General features: G+C 44.3%; 1 pseudogene; it reads right to left on the bottom strand.

The window, feature by feature from the left end:
• Positions 1–311: 311 nt before the first annotated feature.
• Positions 312–5,197, bottom strand: LOC143141819 (leukocyte elastase inhibitor-like; annotated as a pseudogene).
• Between the last annotated feature and the right edge of the window lie 14,793 nt (positions 5,198–19,990).

Consider the following 19,990-nt stretch of genomic DNA (forward strand, 5'->3'; position numbering starts at 1 on the left):
AGGGATTCCTGAGAATATTTCAAGACCCAATTTGCTGCATCTACTTAATGCTAACGGATATACACTGCAGCTAGAAAGTAGGGAAGCACAAAAGGCGGAGGAGGGGGAGGAGGCCATTTTTGACTAAATTTAATTGAGACATATTTAGGTTATTCTAACAATGTAAAGCACTATACAGATTGTACATGAAAAATGTTGTCATGTATGGACTCCCAAGAGTCCAAGCTTTCAAATGGAGCATGCAATTGATTTAGAATGTTGGGGGTAGGGGGTAGGTGTGCCGTGGAAGGCACACTGTTCCATATTAGGTTTTAAGGGGAGCTGTAGCGGCCGTAGAAGAAGACGCTTTGGGTGGGGTTGTGTCGGATGACGAAGAGGAAGGGGTGGTCCGCCATGAACCTCTTTGGGGGCGAAAGGCAGGCTATCATCATGCCACCACCCGTGGCGGCCGCCGCCTCCGTGCCCTCCTCATTCATCTCCACAAAGGACTTGTGCACGACCTTGGACAGAACAAGGTCGTTGCAGGGCGACGTGCCGGAGAAGTCGCACTTGCTCTCGTCGAAGGCGTCCCGTCATGCCCATGCCCACCAGGATCTCCTTGAGGTCGTATTTCTCCTCCAGCTTGAACTTGGGGAGACCCACCTGCACCTCAACAGTGTCCATCATGTCTGGTTTGGTCCACTCTGTAAAGTTCTCATAAGTGAGCATCTGCTACAGCTGAGAGAGAGAGGGGAAACAGAGAAAGAGAAAGATAGAGATTGAGAGAGAAAGAAAGAGAGCGAGATAGAGAGATGGTTGGGTTTTCTACCTCTACATGTCTAATAAAGAGATATTATAAACTGCTCCCTCTGCACTGCCAGGTTGCCCGTTTTACCTTCTCTAGTCCAGTGGTGTTGTCCTCCATTTCATTAGGCAGCATAATGAGCATGCTCAGATATTTGCTCACGTAGGGCATCTCTAGAATCTGGCAGTTGGCGTAGGGGATGTAGGTGAAGGGGAACTTGGCCTTCTGCTGCATCATTTGAACAGGCTTGCTTTCATTCTGTAAACAGAGACATGGATGTGATACACATTCTCATGTCAACCAATAATATTTACACACACACACACAAACACACACACACACACACACACACACACACACAAAGATGGGATGTTAGAAGTCTCGTAAACCCATATTTAGCAGCATAAAGGATATAGACAACATATCATAATTTTGACTATTTCATGGAAAATATATGTTCACTTGGAATTTGATGCCAGCAACATGTTTCAGAAAAAGTTGGGACAGGGGTATGTTTACCACTGTGCTGCTTCACCTCTTCAATTTGACAAAATTCTGTTTAGGAACATGAGGAACGTTTAGGATCATTTACGAACTGGAGGAGACCAGTTGATCGAGATTTGAGTATGAAATGTTCCTGCCCGATATAGGATCTCAGTTGCTTAACAGTAAGGTGTATTCTTACTCATGTTTTTCATTCCATGATGCACCTAATTTGACAGGTCTAGACTGCAGACAGGCCATTTCCAGGCCATTCCTCATATGGTGAAATACTGTTGAAATATGTGCAGAATTCAACTTGCCATTGTTTTCCAGAAATATTCAAGGTCTGGATTGCTCCTAAAAAGGTGCGATCTAGAATCATCGTGGAGACATGGAGAGACTTGGTAAGTATAAGAGAGCTGTGATGGCAATAAAGATGTTTCCATTGATTATTTAAAAAGGGTATGCATAATTTTGGACACTGCATTTTTCATAAAAATTGTAAAAAATATAAAAATGCTTCTTTTTGATTCCATGTTTCTACCACAATGGCCCCTATTTTGCAACCTGACGCATGACGTAAAACTTGTTTTCCACCTGGCGCAAAGTTTCTTATTTTGCACGTCTAGTTTTTAAACAATGTGCCCAGGGGTGTGGTAATTAACAACCTAGGGAGTGGCCTAGCGTATTGTCTAAAAAACGCTATTGTCCCCACCTAAAACGCATTACGCCACTGACCAAGAGAAACCTGGTCAGAAGTCTATGGCGAGTGGTTTATATGTTATTTTAAGAGCGCATTGTCAATTGGCGGATGCACAACGCACCATCCTTCTATCCATGAAAATGCACCAGCGCACATCCATGCAAAACATTAGAAACTAGATGTACCGCAGAGCGGTACAAAATATGACCGCCGCCCAGTCCAGCACATTTTTTCCACAAAAATAAATCACGCTGAAAGGCCTATATGATTCTAACTGTCTCACTAAATTGCATTATCCACACTCAATTCTCACTGGTATCTGCTAGACAACAAGTACCAAAACATGATTAGTTCATAGATTTCACATGTAAAATTCATTTTATACAACCCCAACCCCATCTTGCCTGTTCATAATTCTGAGAAATTCTTGTGTGCATGTGTGCGTGTACATGTTTATGTTTATGTGTGTGGGTGTGTGTGTGTGTGTGTGTGTGTGTGTGTGTATGTGTGTGTGTGCGTGCTTGTGTGTGTGCCTGCGTATGTGCCAGTGTTTGTGCATGTGCATGCATGCGTACATATGTCTACTGTGTGAGTATGTGTCATACGTATGATTACTGTGAATGTATGTGTGTGCGTGTGTATCTGTTTATGCACATGTGTGCACATGGAATGGGTTAAGATGACCCCTGGAGGTAACCTGACATTAGCCAGATGAATTTCGTTCCGCTTAGCTCCGCCTAGCTTCACTCACATTCATCTGGGACCTCTTCCATTGAGAGTGATTTCTGCAACCGACTTTATGGTTCAGCCAATCAGGACGCAGGGCGGGAGTTTCATAGATGTGACATAGCGTAGAAGCGACTGTGAGACTGTTATTAGCGTCACGGGTTGGCTTCGATGTGAGTGGTTGAAGTAGCACGTCAATAGATGACGGACAAGTGGCTTATTCAATCATATGCAAGCAACACTTCAATGGATCGGTTCCAGATGGATGAGTGGAGCTAGGCGGAGCGCAATTCATCTGGCTAGGGTCAGGTTACCCTGGAGGCAAACATACGGAAAAAATTGGCCCTACGGTTCTCAAGATATTCACAGAAAACTGTGTCTGCCCTACCCTCCTTTCGGGGGGTCCAGTCCAGCGGGGGGGCTACAGATCAAAACGAAAAACGATGGTTCCATGCTATTCATCCATGCTAAACCTATATGACAGCCGCTTCGCTGCGCGGCGGTCATAATTACACGATTAGGCTACAATGGGAAACATAAATAGAATAAAGATATTACGAAATACATCTCACAATGCATTTGCAAATTGGTAAAAGTGATTAGGCGAGAGCACAGCTGAAGACGCACTACCACAAGATACAAGCAACTTCTCTGCAGGATAAACGTTGTTTTATTCAGTCATTTGAAAAATATTAGGGTAAGTGTTGCTTTTTCCAGCCTATGTTTTCGATGGTAACCCAATGTCAGTCAATAGTGAAAGTAACTTATTGCGTATAACTGTCTTGTCGTTGACTGACATGGTGAAGTTAGTTTCACTTTGCCAATGAGTTCAAATAAAAGTGCAAATGAGTAAAGGCTATGCTAAGTTTTAGTAAAGCATAGTTTAGTGGAATGACTGTTCCATACGGTCTCGCAAGCAGACTCCTTCAAATGCGCCGTTGACTGTCAAAATACCGATACATTCTTTGACGTTAAAGGGAATGACAAGATGTCATTCTCATTGGTTTAAATGATGTTACACCCCAAACACACCCATGATTAAGAAACCTAGGAACACCTTGTTGCGCCATGCGCTCAACGTTTGATAACGAAAACACTCCCAAAGTGCATTGTCACTTTTGACTAGTGACAATGCACTTTAGACTGTCATGATAGGTTGTACAACCTTTAGGCATGTGGAAGTGTCATTTTCAGTCAGAACAAACATATTGGTCAAGAGAAAATCAACATTGAATCAATATGTGCCAGGGGTATAAATAATTTTGTTCTTAACCTTATATCTAGTGTATGTATATGTATATGTGTGTGTGTGTGTGTGTGTGTGTGATGCAATATGAACTTATCTATATCTAGATTGAGCTTAAACTGCACTTCTTTTGTATGAGCGCTGTTGAACTGCCGGTCCCAGTTGCCTTTAAAGTAGATTGCATTAACCAGCACCAGCCTGGTGTCCGCACACAAAATCCCTGGGGCCAAGAGGTCCTTGATTTTGTCTACAATCAAAATAAATCAGTCAATGTGAGACTGATGAAAGACATGAAGAGATTACTGAGAAATTAAATGAGAAACGACTGAGGTCATGCTTACTGGCTGAATAACAGATCTTTACACTGATACTAAATAGTTTGAACTGATTTATAATATTTTGAACATGTCTGCTTTTTTTTGCCCTGAACTCATGATGACCCTGAGTCTTTTCCTCTACCCATTTGTTGATTTACACTCGAGCTGCCTCTGCATGTTTACAGAAGTCAAAAGCCTCCAGCTCAGCAAGGTAGTGTGTCTTTGTGTCAGCAAGGTATTTCTGAACAGTGGGGGGAGGGGGGGAACTCTGATGATGATGAACTCGGACGATATCAAGTGAGATCTACATGGGACGATCAAACTAGTCTTACCTCAACAAACTGGTAGGACTGATCTCCGTACAGGCGATTGGCCAGACTAAGGGCGTAGGGGGCGCCCTCTTGATTTAGTTTAGCAAAGAGCTTACTGAAGCCAACATGGATGTCACCCTCAGCTTTGTGAAGGTTCAGGGACTACAGTGAAAACAATTGAAAACATTTTATTTGTATTTTAACTAGCCACACAATACTGAAGGGTAGTCTCCAGGTTATGAGAGAGTTGGAGAGAGAGAAACTGTCCGCTTTTAATCTATAGAAGTAATGAATTTACACTAATGCAATTGTTACATTTTTCCTGAAGTGTTTTAGACATGGCAATATGTTAAACCAGGACATGATTTCGGTTGGTTCCACAACTCTTGCAATAGGGTTCTGGAACCAATTGTCCCAGTTCCAGGGCTCTTGTAAGCTACAACTGCCCACCAACTACCAGGCTGAATCAACCTTTTGGGTTTTGTGAAAAAGACCGAGGGCTTATCAGAGAATGACTCACCAATGGAAAAAGTGACTAATCATGGCCATCCGAGAGCTAGTTGATGCATGTGCTAATCGAAAAAAAGCGCTAACAAAGGGACACCTTACCATGATCACAGAATTCATAGTTTACCCACCTCTTTTTTTACCACTTCATCCCTGATAAGAACATTGAAAGCCAGTAAACCGTCACACAAAAACAAACCACTTCTAACAGAGTACGTCAGTACTAAAATTCATTGTGAATCTTGTACATTTGAACCAACCCAGTCTCACGTCTGAACGTGTCACTGTCACAATTAATCTATTGGGACGTGTTGTGTAACACGTTTCCTTGTTAAAAAACGTGTTGAGCAGGACGTAATTATCGTGTTACTATCACGTTGTATTTCGCTTTCAACAAGCCAACAGAACCACGTCATCTGTCAAAAAAGCCTGACCTTACAAAATGGCGAGTGTTATTTGATGCTTTTGACGTGCAGTTTCACACTCTTAAGCCTGCTTTGAGTTGTGGGTTAGAAGGAGCCACCTTCCAGCTAGCAGTTTTAGAAGGCTGAACCCCAGAATCCAGAAACAAGAACAGAGCAGGGACGGAGAAAAAAGAAGAATCCAAATGGGAAATGAGGTGAGCCTTGCTACTGAGTCATATACTGTTATTTTAAAGAAAATAAAGGAAGCAAAATTCAGTCTCCATAACGAAAGGAGGAATCTCTACAGGAGGAAAGGAGGAATCTCTACACGCAGAGAAATGCCACAACCACTAACTGGGCTACAGGAGAGTAGTCTAGATATAACCAAAGCCTAGGACTCACCGGGGTGTTCGCGTTAATTTAGGTACTAGAATGTGCCTTCTCCCTACCAGACTGGAATCTCCCCCCAACATTCTAAATCAATTGTATGCACCATATTGCTATGTAGCATAGTAATATTATAAATTTTTCATGTACAATCTGTATAGTGCTTTACATTGTCAGATTAATCTTACTATGTCTCAATTAAATATAGTACAAATCTTTTAGTATTTTCAAAATACTATCCTCTACTATCCAGAGATGCTCTCTGTCTTGCCTGACGAGCCAGACCCACATCAAGATGTAGGGTCTGGGAACTTACTATTGGCACTGCTCAATCCAAGGGGCGGGATAACCGGTTGTCTTTCAAATTTCCTCTGCACGCAATAGGATAGCGCTACAAGTCATAGTCCCACGCATTTTCCCACCAGCGGAGCTAGTTGGCTAGTTGATCAAACTTTTGCCAATCTAAAAAAAGCTTAACTGACTAAGACCGCTGTTCGCCAGCAGCAGCATCTTCTTTGTTTACAAGTAGCAGGAACCGCCGCCGACTCTATACATGATGTGATTGGCCTGATAGAAGTTTCATTTTTCCAGCTTGCAAGCCAACGGAGAGTTGCTAGACTACCCTGGCTGCAAATTACATTTGCTGCCGCTAGGGTGCGTCTAGGTTTCTAGGCTATCTTGGATGGGTTTCAGGCACACAAGCACCACCCTTCTCTCCCCCTCTCCGTCGTGAAGTTTGGGTCTCGCGTACGCGCACTTGCTCGCTCGCTCTAGGGGAGATTACATCTCATTTGCGGGCGTCAGGGAGCCGCTATCAATATGCGGGAGACTCCCGGAACTTCTAGACAGCACTTTGTCGCCATCACAGTTGAGTGTACAACATACGTTAATGTTGTCATGTCTAGCTGACACAAACTCAAAATAATGGCTGTATTTCCAACTAGAAAACTCGCAACTCTCTCCTCCCTCCATTGTTGTTTACGTTTGTGTCGCTGCATGGACGAAAGAGGAAAATTACAAAAATAGTAACGCACAGTGACTTGGATAAGTAACTTTAATCTGATTACTGGTTTGGAAATAGTAACGAGTTAGATTACTCGTTACCGAAAAAAGTGGTCAGATTAGAGTAACTCGTTACTAAGTAACACGTTACTGGTATCACTGTACATACATAAAACAAATGCACACACACACACACACACACACACACACACACACACACACACACACACAAACACACACACACACTCAACACTCACAGGCCTCTCAGCATTGCTTTAATCACATTTATTGCACCACGGAGGCATTGCAAACATTAATTTTCTTACTTTCTCTTTGTCTGTGTGTGTGTCTATGTAACATATTATTGTGTTAATTATAACTGTTGTGTGTGTGGACTGTTTTTCTGATGAGGTAATTAAACAAACAGACTACGTTTGATGTATAGACAGCTGTAGGGTACTGTTTTTTTGTGAGCCTATGTGTGTGTGTGTGTGTGTGTGTGTGTGTGTGTGTGTGTTTGCTGTTGGGTTTGCAGGAGATTGAATAGAGATCATGAAGAGGCGACCTCCATAGAAATCTCCGGAGACCGTTGCTGGAGGCAGCTGAGCGGCGACCGCTGACATCACACAGAGCCCACCGTCCCCACGGGAAAAGGCACTGGAGCGCATCGCCATCGCCAAGGGCGACCACGAGGACCTGCCGCTCAGACGGGATGCCAGGGCACTGGAAGGATGCTCATCTGGGGTGTGTGTGTGTGTGTGTGTGTGTGTGTGGAGGGGGAGAGGGAGGGGGGTCCGGGTCACACCATGCATAATGCAATAGCTCATCAGAAAACAAACATACAAATCCAGGGTGAGCCTAGCTTAGCCTAGCAATTCAAGGGAGAGACACTCCTTAGAGCAGTTCTGCAACACGCACATACTCACATGCATATACATATATATAAACGCACACGCACACACACACACACACACACTCACATGCACACACACTTACAGTACACACAGGGTCCAGAGAGAGTTTGAGCTGACGGCCGCAGACAACAAACCCACCGCCGACAGCGTCTGTGTGTCTGATCATCTCCAAGGCATTCCACTCTGGCTAATGTGATCGCAGGAGACATGTCATCAAACGCGACCCCTCGCGTTGAGTAGGTCATCACTACCAGAACACACACACACACAAACACACATCACACACACTCACACACTCTCACAAACATACACCCCCCCCCCCCCCACACACACACACACATATACACCAACACACACACTCACGTCGCGGGTGTGATGGTGTTTTTTCTGTAGAGGGGTCCCCTGGTGGAGCGATGACCCGACCCTAAGGTCATGTTTTGATGGGCCCTGTGCTGGACGCCTTCTCCCCATGAGCGTTCTGAGAGGTGCAAAGCACCACAGAGCTGAAGGAGCCAAAGCCAAGGAGCCCGCAGAAAAAAAATTACTTTATGTGAGGAGAGACCATGGGGAGCCCTGATACACACTGGGTCTTGGCGCAGTGTGTGCGTGTGTGTGTGTCTGTGTGTGTGTGTGTGTGTGTTAGAGAGAAAGTGTGTGTGTGTGTGTGTGTGTGTGTGAGTGTGCGCGTATAAGTGTGTGTGTGTGTGTGCGTATAAGTGTGTGTGTGTGTGTGTGTGTTTGAGTCTGGGCTGAACATGGTCCATATTTGGTACAAAGCTGGGACTGGTGTGGCTAGATCTGTGGGCCAGAGTCACCTGCGGTCAGGTGGGCCAGTCCCTCAAGGGATCGGGGCAGTAGACGGCTGACATTTTGGCGGCAGGCTGTGCCGGCGGGCTGAACCTTTTTCACTTCCTTACTGAAGTCCGCCTGTCAGGACAGAAATGGCAAGACCTTTCACCAGGCCTCCAGAGCAGACCCTCCTCTCGGCACACACACACACACACACACATACACACACACACACACACAATCTCCTCTCGGCCGTCTGCACTGTTTAAAACTATTTTTCTCCATCTGCGAGCCCTTGAGAAAAGCTGTGATGAAATTGTATTATGGATGTGGTTAGAGGGACAGTCCTTATGATAACAGGAAATGGGGAGAGCAAGGCACCTGTTTCACACCATCAGTTTCACAGTCATCTCTTGTGGTGTAAAGGCATATCAGAGAACAGAGCAGACAGACAGACATATGGTGTATTGGTTCTCCAGGTGAAGTCTGTGTGTGTGTGTGTGTGTGTGTGTCTGTGTGTGTGTCTGTGTGTGTGTTTATATGTGTATGTGTGTCTGTGTGGTGGCAGTGAGTGACTGTCCTCTCCAAGTGAACTTGTGTGTGTGTGTGTTTGCATTTGTGTGTTTGTGTTGTTGTTGTTGTTGTAGGTGGCAGTGCCGATATGGTGTGTGTGTGTGTGTGCTAGTGTGAGCACATCCACATGTGTGTGTGTGTGTATGTGTGTATGCAGGGATGGGCACAAATACATCAAAATGTATTTCCACATAAAATACCAAATACACACCTTAAAAATGTATCAAAATAAGCTACAAAAAACAGCAGCCAAAAAATGTATCAAAATAAAATACTGTATTTTTGTATTTTCAAAATACTACAAAATGCTTCTTTCTAAAAGCCTTTTTCGTCTATCTCTTCGCTTGTACACTACCTGGAAAAACATCTGAAAGCAAGAGACTCCTTTCATAATCATTCAACAGATGAGATACTGTATGCTGACCCCTCATATTAGACATCCCAATATAAACCTCTGCCAGGGTTGGAGCCAGAGAGCAACCGGTGTGTGGGGGGGCGGGGTTGGGGGGGGTAAAAATAACTTTTATCAGTTATTTTTCCAAAATTGCCATATAATAAAGAGCATCCTTCAAGCCTTTTGGATAACTGAAACTATATGATCATGGGAGAAAATAGTGCAAGACCATAGCGGTCATAGCCTATAGTGTTTAATAGACTAGCACATAACGTTTAATAGAATAGTTGCATAGGCTACAATACAAGTAAATAGACTATAGTCCTAAATAAACAGACTCACCACTAGCAGGCCTAGGCTACAGTTGAGTGCAAAATCTCATCATCACTGTGTCTTTCCATTCATTTCAAAATGTTCTTGTAAGATCCTGCTCAAAAGTCAATTGCACATAGGGCCTTCTGATAATATTGCAACATTGAACGTAGGCTATGTGATCGCTCAAACTGTTCTTTAAAGTACAGAACTAACTAACACATTTACGAAGTGGCTAGGTAGAGGCACCAAATGTGATAGAAAGTTTAAGAGCGAACAGGACACTCGGCATGGCTTTTAGTATTTTGTGCTGCTCTGACAGTCCACTTTTTTTGACTGTTAGTGTACGGAATTTGAGTTTGGAGATGTACTGTTTTGCAGCGACAGGCTACGAATGCCGACTCCACAACTGTCACACTTCCCAGCCAGGCCATGATAGGCTTTTTGTCACTGCATTCAAAAATGTCTCTCTCTGGATAAAGCAGGTTAAGACCTGTGCCGTGTTGCGCTCACTAAAGGGCGATTCCATCTCCCCTATTAAAGTAGCCCTGAGAAATGTTCGGTAACTCATGGAACACTTCCTTAAGTATACTGACAGTATTTACTCTGTTGGTGTAATAGATTGCCCATTATGAATCTGTGACAGTAACTCAAAGACGAACAATCCAAATTGATGACTTATTTAGGTAGCATTTTAACGTAACTAAGTTATTTAACACCATTTCTATGGTGAGTTACAGTTGGAGAGTACAATTTTGTATACACCTGAAACTGGTGTGTGCACAACCTCTATCAATAATAAAATCAGGTTGTCACATTAATACCATCCTATCAGTTAAGCCAATTAGAAGCCAATAATTCTGACATTATTAATCATTTCGTATTTAAAATGTACAAAATTGGAAATGTCCTTGTTTGAGGTATCTTGTCAAGTTACCAGAACACTGAAATATTTCACAGGTCAGAGAACTGTAACTGTAAAACAGAAAAAAGAAAGGAAAATAGCAAACTCATGTGTTGCGATCTAAGCTTGTGAACTCAAGTCCTTGTGCTGTCCTTGTGTGAGCAAAGGAGTGTCTGTAACCTAAGCTAGTCGTGTCTCCTCAGCTGATGCCTTTAAGCACAACTAACTTCTCAAACAGTGTTGCGTTCAGACGACGCCTATGGGGCCTGTTAATCAGTCCAGCAAAGGAAAATAAACGCTCTCCTGGAGCAGAGGGGCTTGACCATGTGAGGGTGCCACAGACAGACAGAGACAGAGATTTTGTGCTTTATAGATAGTTAGATAGATGTCATCACAGTGTTTCACAGAAAGTATTTTACAGTATTTTGAAAATACAAAAATACACAACACTGAAGTATTTTGATACAAAATACGAAGGCATTTTCATCATCTCAATAAAATACAAATTACAAAATAGTATTTTGTATTTGAAATACGTATTTTAAATACATGTATTAGAAATACTGCCCATTCCTGTGTGTATGTGTGTGTTTGTGTGTGTATGTTAGTGTGAGCATATCCGTGTGTGTGTGTGTGTGTGTGTGTGTGTGTGTGTGTGGTGGCTCTAGCTTTCCTCTGTAAGCGAAGTGGTGTGTGGTAATCCTCCAGGGTGTCTGCAGACAGCTCCTTTCCCCATTACAGTGTCCTGAGCTCAGCTACAGTCTGTCTCGGCTGACCCCGTGTGTGTGTGTGTGTGTGTGTGTGTGTGTGTGTGTGTGTGTGTGTGTGTGTGTGTGTGTGTGTGTGTGTGTGTGTGTGTGTGTGTGTGTGTCTGTGTCTGTGTATGTGTGTGTGTATGTGTGTGTGTGTGTGTGTGTGTGTGTCTGTGTGTGTGTGTGTGTCTGTGTGTGTGTGTGTCTGTGTGTGTGTGTGTGTGGTGGTCTCGGCCAGCCCTAGGAGGACTGGATGGATGGGCCTCCCAGGCCTCTCTCTGGATCCCCCTTTCTCTCTCACTCTTTCTCTTTTTCTCTACATCTCTCCATCTCCCTTCTCACGCTTTTATCACTCCCAGTCATCTACACTCTTCCTTTAACTTTCTCCTCTATCTGTCCATCTCTCCAGCCCCCTGCTCTTCTCTCTCACACTCCTCTCTATCACTCTCTTTCTCTCCTCTCTCTCTCCTGACAGAGCCATGAATCAGCATGCCTGACACACACACACACCACACACACACACACACACACACACAGACACACACACACACTGTGTAACCCTTACTGCCACCCAGGGCCCCTGAGGTTTTTGGAACATCATGAAGGATTGTCTCTTCACCGATCCTCTGAGAGGGGCACACCCTTCTGAGGACCTCACACAAACACACACACACACACAGACACACACACACACACACACACACACACACACAGACACACACAGACACACACACACACTCATCCCTAAGCGAGCAAGCGAGGGAGTGACACGCCATCATATCTGTCCTTGTCAATCCACCCCTCCCCTTTCTGCTGGACCTGAAGGAGAAGCTCGAGAAGAACTGGTAGACATAGGACAGTGTAAGTCATTCACAGACAGAGAGAGAGAGAGGGAGGGAGAGAGAGAGGGAGAGAGGGGTTTAAGTTGGATATTGCACGAGTATTCAGACGGAAAGGTAAAGAGAGGGAGAGAGAGAGTCTGCTAAATTAATAAATGTAATGTAAAGGTTTAAAGTTGGTTATTGAACGAGTACTTAGACATGCAGGAAAGATAGAGAGAGAGAGAGAGAGAGAGGGTCGACAGTGATAGAGGGAGAGAGAGACTGGCAGAGTGAGAGAAGGAGAGAGAGAGAGAGACTGTTTATCTCAGTTACTTTGGTGTTTTTCTTTCCCAGCAGTGAACTTTTGCCTCCTCCCAAGCACTCCTTAGCAATTACCACGCTGTGCCAAGCACTCAGTCTCTAATCCAAGCACCAGTAATGCCCACCAGAGAAGAGAACACATGAGTTGGAGAGAGAGAGATGGAGGGAGAGAGAGAGTGAGAGAGATAGATGCAGGAGAAAGATATAATGAGAAAGAGAGGGGGATAGAGGGAGAGAAAGAGAGAAAGAGAGAAACAGATAATGAGAATGATAGAGGAGGAGAGAGCGAGAGAAGGAGAGCACTACATAGACACGTCAGAGCAGTCAGTCAATGGTGCTTCTTAAATACCACCACCAAACCTCTGCGACACACACACACACACAGAGAGAGAGAGAGAGAGAGAGAGAGAGAGAGAGAGAGACACACACACACAGACAGACACACACACACACACACACACACACAGGTCTCCACACTGTTTCCTTCTCCTGAGCACACAACACACCCAGCTCAATGTATCACACACACACACACACACACACACACACACAGGTCTCCACACTGTTTCCTTCTCCTTCGCACACAACACACCCAGCTGTATCACACACACACACACACACACACACACACAAACACACCAGCTGACGCTCATCGGGAACTGCTGTTCTTCTAATGATAGCTTTTATGATTTCTCTATCATTTCTCTCTTCCGCTCACCTCTGCCAATCAATCCACCCATCCATCCAGTCCTCCTCCTTCCCAGCATGCAACCTGTCACAAATGCCATCACCTTCTATCCCCCTCACCTCCTCCTCCACCACCAACCCCACCGGCAGCCGCAGCTAAATTAGGCGCGGCTGCAAACTCTCCCACTCTGGGCAGACTTTCACAGCCCCTCTCTCTCGTGACAGGCACAGACGGGAGCTCGCCAAATGGAATGTGACGCTCGCTGACGAGTGGCAAAAAATACCATTAGGGGAACAGCGCTTTGCAGGAGAAGTTTCGTTCGTTCGGCTGCATCAACTATTGATGCTGCCGCGGGTTGTAAACACACACATATGAAATAAAAATGACGCTTTTTAAAAGAACATCCATTATCAAATCCTCTTTTCAGATGCATCCGTAACAGGCAGGGGGTTACTTGGTAATGCAAAGGAGAAAGTCCCCAATAATAACTCTGGCTTTGTCAGCCTTAGGGAATTCTTAAACATTTATACAACTCAGATGGAAAAACAAAAACGAAGGCTTTTTCTCTTATTGACAGAATCAGAGGTATGAATAATGGAAGAAGGCTGCATCTATGTTCACCACCAAACCAAAGTGCCGTGAACGCTGTAACATTTCCCTCTAGTGGATGAGAATGAGCTCGCTATGCTCTCTCCAATTACATCTATGAGTGTAGTTTGCCACCTAGTGGCTACTGTAGGCAATACATCGGTTTAAAATGGAGACAAATGAACAAGCTCTTGATCAAAGGGGTCCAGGTAATAGTGCAGTCAATAATTTTGTGATTCAACATCAAAGTACATTTCAAAGACCCGTTCAGCCTCAGATAACTGCACCTTGAAGTCATTCCCTGCTTTGAACTAAAACATTATTATTTTTTTACTTTATGATATTAGCTTTTCTCAACTGCAACTGACAGTTAGATATCACATGTATTGGTATATATGTCCAACACCTGTACGAATGTGTCAGTTTACATTATCATCGACATACACATTCACAGTAAAATGTTACAGAAGCTGGCATTTAAGTTATGCTGACAACAGGAGAAATGTAGAGCTCTCCTGATGTTGAGTAATGACAGGAAAATAATGACTGCATTCAGCCATAAGTCCAGTCTCTCTCTCTCTCTCTCTCTCTCTCTCTCTCCCCCTCTTTACCCCACAGACCAAGAGCCAAGACTTTGGCTTGTAATCAGAGTCCACCCTTCCACTAGACGCTTAAAATGGGAAGCAGCTGCCTTGCCTTGATAGAGGCTCTCGCTCTCAGATCACTCAAACACACACACATGCACACATTAGCACACACAAAAACTCCTACTTTCACACACACACGCACACACACACACACATGCGTACACATGTACACACACACACACACACACACACACACACACACAAACATTGCCCTAGCATCCCCCTACTCACGCCCTTCAGTGTCTTTGAGAAACTTTTGAGAAGACCAGACATCTAGCAGCCCCTGATCCTTCCTATCAGGGGCATTCCTCTGGAACAGCTCTCAGTACACTCACAAACAATACTGAGCACAGACACACATGCACACACACACACACACGCACACACACACACACACACACACACACACACATACAAACACACACACACGCCCACAAAGACTAACACGCCCACAATGACGCACACACACACACAATGACGCACACACACACGCATATGCACACACACACACACACATACACACATACACACACACACACACACACAGTTTCAGACATACACAAACAATGACCAAAGACATAGAGTTCACATGGAAACACCCACAAATGATTGCCATAGAGACACAGACACAGATATACTTTGAAAGCTGCTTACAGACACTAACCATAGACTCACGCACATCCATCCTCCACACACACACAAACACTGACCTCTGATGCACAGATACCTCTACACACACAGACACACACATACACACACACACAAACACTGACCTCTGATGCACAGATACCTCTACACACAAAGACACACACACACAGACACACACACCCAAACACTGACCTCTGATGCACAGATACCTCTACACACACAGACACACACACACACAGACACACACACACACAAACACTGACCTCTGATGCACAGATACCTCTACACACTGTGACACACACACACACACACACACACACACACACACAGACACACACACACACAGACACACACACAGACACACACACTGTCCATAGTAGAGGCAATGCAGGCTGCACTTTAACTGTCTAATGAGGACACCTCAGACACCCTGGTCGGTTAGGGTAAAGACAAAAGAGAGGGATGCAGAGAGAAAGACGAGAGGAAGATGCAGGTGAATAACAAGCAGAAGAGAAAGGGATTGTGAAAGAATGAGTGAGAGGAGAGTGAAGGGGAGGAAGTCAGAGAGAGAGAGAGAAAGAGAGGGAAATAGAGCTGGAGAGAAAGAGAGGGAGAGAGTTACGGTAAGAAAGACAGACAGGAAATGCCCTCCGCTGTGACCTCTCTCTTCTCCTCAGCCACAGCAGAGTTTCAGCTCAGAAATTTCTATCATCCTTTCTCTTTCTTTCGTTCTTTATCTCCCTTATCTCCCTTTCTCTTTCTTTCATCCTCCATCACTCTCTCCTGTTTATCTCTCTCCACTCCTCTTTCAACCTCTCTCCATCTCTCTCCCTCCATCTACCCCTATCTTTTCCTCCCTGTCTCTCCGTATCTATCTCCTCTTTCTCCCACCCTCTTCCTCTTTCTTTCTCTCCATCTCTCTCCATCTCTCTCTCTCTCTCTTCTCTCTCTGTTCCCTCTCTGCTGTCCACCTGCTCTCAGCAAATTCAATTACCCCTGCAGACCCAGAGGCAGTGCTGATGTTGTCAGGGGGGACGAGGGGGCACCTCTGACTCGTGTGTTTTTTAATTTGCTGCTCGTCGGGAGATGTGTAATTACACCTCACTCGGTCCGAACCTGGACAGGGTGGGGCGAGGGCAGGGGGAGAGAGGGATAGAGAGAGAGAGGGGGAGAACTATGGGTTTCCTTTCTTTACTTTATATTCAAAAAAGAAGAGGGAAAGTGAGTTCTTAAATACATCTTAGGAGAAGTTAAACAAACTGACCAGGAGCAGCAAAATCTGTATCAGCACGTCATAAGTGGAGAGATACAACCTCAAACTGGGGCGCGTTTCCCAAAACCATAGTTGTTGCTAACTAAGTTAGCAACTTTGTTGGTTGTAATGCAATTTCCCATTGCCAACAACATTGCTAACAGGTTAGCAACTATGGTTTTGGGAAACACACCCCTGATGAGGCCATCCCACTCTTCAAAAAGTGCTAGTTTATGTTTATGTTTTAGCCTTTGATCCTTTTATTTCATTCAACGATTCCTTCTTTTTGAAATTTTTTAGACAAAGTAGTGAAAAAACAGAGATGGGAAGTGAAACAGGAAGACTGAGAAATAGGGTGAGTGAGGAATAGAGAGAGAGAAAAGTGAGGGATCACTCTGACCACTACAGCTGAGAGAGAAAACCTCTACACACATCTACACACACACACACACACACACACACACACACACACACACACACACACACACCTACACATACACACATACATACACACACACACACACACACACACACACACACACACACACACACACACCAACACACTCACACACTCACATTTGATGTCAGGAGATTGCCTGTGTTTTCTCGTTCTTGTTTCTCCACATTATACACACCGAAGGCTTTCGTAAATGTTAATCATATGCAAAGGCAAAATCTCATGGCCCAGCAGGAGTAGCCTTCAGCTTTCCCCCCAGTGGGCAGACACCTGAAATAAAGTAGCCTCCACACACACACACACACACACACACACACACACACACACACACACACACACTCTCACTACACACACACACTCACACACACATACTCACACGCACACATACACACACAGTGTTGGGACAGCCTGAGGGATTTATGATGTGGAATCATTTCTCTGCCCAGATACAACGACTGGACCAGACATCTGTTTGATGACTGCTCGAAAGTGTTAGCCTGGCACGGACGCCAGCGGCCGAGGTGAATAGCGATTGGGCGAGACTGATTTAGGTGGCAGCGGGGCTCCTTGACTTGATTTGTTATCGTTGCCGAGGGTGACACACACCCTGTTACGTGCCTGTCAGCAGAGCCCAAGACGAGGCAGAAGCATGAGTGAAGGGCCAACTACACGGCCCGCCGGCACCACGCCAAACACAGCACAGAGAGAAAGAGAGAGAGAGAGAAAAAGACAGAAAGAAAGAAAGAATGAAAGAAAGAAAGAAAGAAAAAAAACATAAGGCAAAAAGAGAGAAAGGGAGAGAAAGGGAGAGAAATAAAGACAGAAAGAAAGAAAGAGATCGTAGTAGTGAAGGCCTGTATTGTGAGGCAGCGTGCGTTTACTGATTGATGAAGGTAAAGGTCAAGGGACACGAGGCCCAGTGACTCATCTCCTCCACAGGTTTAGAACAGGCCCACACTCTGGTCAGCCTTAATCCTCACAAATGTCAAAGAGTGCACATGCACACAGCAGCTTAAACTGAACACTTCACATGTTGTTCTTTGGGTTCACCCAGGGCACAGGAAACCAGCACAGCACACATCAAAACACAATACACACACACACACACACACACACACACACACGCACACGCACACGCACACGCACACACACACACACACACACACAATGGCATTTACTGTATTTATTTATTGCAACACACACACACACACACACACACACACACACACACACACACACACACACACGCACACACACACACACAATGGCATTTACTGTATTTATTTATTGCAACACACACACACACACACACACACACACACACACACACACACACGCACACACACACACAATGGCATTTACTGTATTTATTTATTGCAACACACACACACACACACACACACACACACACACACACACGCACACACACACACAATGGCATTTACTGTATTTATTTATTGCAACACACACACACACACACACACACACACACACACACACACACACACACACACACACACACACACACTCATACACACAATTGCATATATTTACTGTATGTGTCAGTACATTTACGTACTGTATTTATTTATTTCAACACACACACACGCCAACATTTTTTTCAGTAAGTATACTTACAATCAGGCTATTTACATGAAATTGTTACCAGACATTAGTATTACTGTAACTCAGATAATCCACCCATATACAAAAAAATCCAAACATTATTACAGTAAAGTCCATAAGTAGAGTTGTGTGTAATAAAGTGGACTGACACAGGAAAAAAGTATTGAACACGCCTGAAATTCCTTACAGTAAATACTTTGTGGAAAAGTCTTTATTTCTAATGACAGCTTCAAGGCATTTCCTGTATGACAAAACTAATCAGTCGCAGCATTCAGGTGTGATTTTGGCCCATTCTTTTCAACAGATAGTCTTTTAATATTGAATGTTCCAAGGGTCCCTCTTGTGAATCCTGATCATTAGGTAACTTCCAAAACTGTTCAATTGGATTTAAGTCAGGGCCCTGATTTCCTTTCACTGAAACCAACTGAGAGTTTCCTTTGCTGAATGCTTTGTATCGTTGTCCTGCTGGAAGGTCGACCCACATCTCATCCTCATGATCCTGGTGGATGGCAAGATTCTCCTGGAAAAAAATGACTCCATTCATCATTCCTTCAACTGTATGAAGTCTGCCAGTACCATGAGATGAAAAACAGCCCCACACCATGATGCTTCCACCTCCAAACCTCACTGTTGGTAGGGTATTTTTAGTGTGATGCACAGTGCCATTTCTCCTCCAAATATGTTGTATGACATCCAAAAAGTTCAATTTAGCTCTCACCTGACCATAATAAATTCTCTCAGTATTTCATAGGCTTGTCCAAATGTTGTGTAGCAAACTTTTAACAAACTTCAACATGTTTTTCTTCAGTAATAGAGTCATGCGGGGTGAGCGTGCATAGACGCCATGGCGGTGGAGTGCATTACCTATGATTTTCTCTGTAACAATTGTACCTGCTGCCTCCAAGTCTTTCTGGAGCTTTCTCTGAGTGGTCCTTGGCTCTTCTGACTATCCTTTTGACTTCCTGGTCAGAAATCTTGTGAGGAGATCCTGTGCATGGCCGGTTGATGATGCAGTGATGTTCCTTCCACTTGCAGATAATGGTTCCAATACTGCTTACTGGAATGCATCTGTAACAGCTCCATTGATATGTTTTGCAACAATAACGTTGCTAAGGTCTTGGGAGTGCTCTTTGCTTTTACTCATCATGAAATGTTTCTTGTGTGACACCTTGGCAACGAAAAACCTTTTTATAACCCACCAATATGTATTAACCCAGCTTAAACATACCATTTGCCAGCTAAGCTCTTGAATGGCATGGCATAGGTGACCTTTCTATGACATAGATGTTCCTGTCAACCAGTCAGAGTGACCCCTTTGACCATGATCTTTGACCCCATTGCCAATACGCACCCAAAATGCCTGGTATTATGTAATTGTGTAAAGGCTTATGGCATTATTATTATGTAACGTTATTGCGGGTAGGAAAGCCACCC

The sequence above is a fragment of the Alosa pseudoharengus genome, unplaced genomic scaffold (genome assembly GCF_046254945.1).
Source record: "Alosa pseudoharengus isolate Yale_2024_CS ecotype anadromous, Long Island Sound unplaced genomic scaffold, YU_APseudo_1.1 YU_APseudo_1.1_scf_24, whole genome shotgun sequence".
Classification (NCBI taxonomy): domain Eukaryota; kingdom Metazoa; phylum Chordata; class Actinopteri; order Clupeiformes; family Clupeidae; genus Alosa; species Alosa pseudoharengus.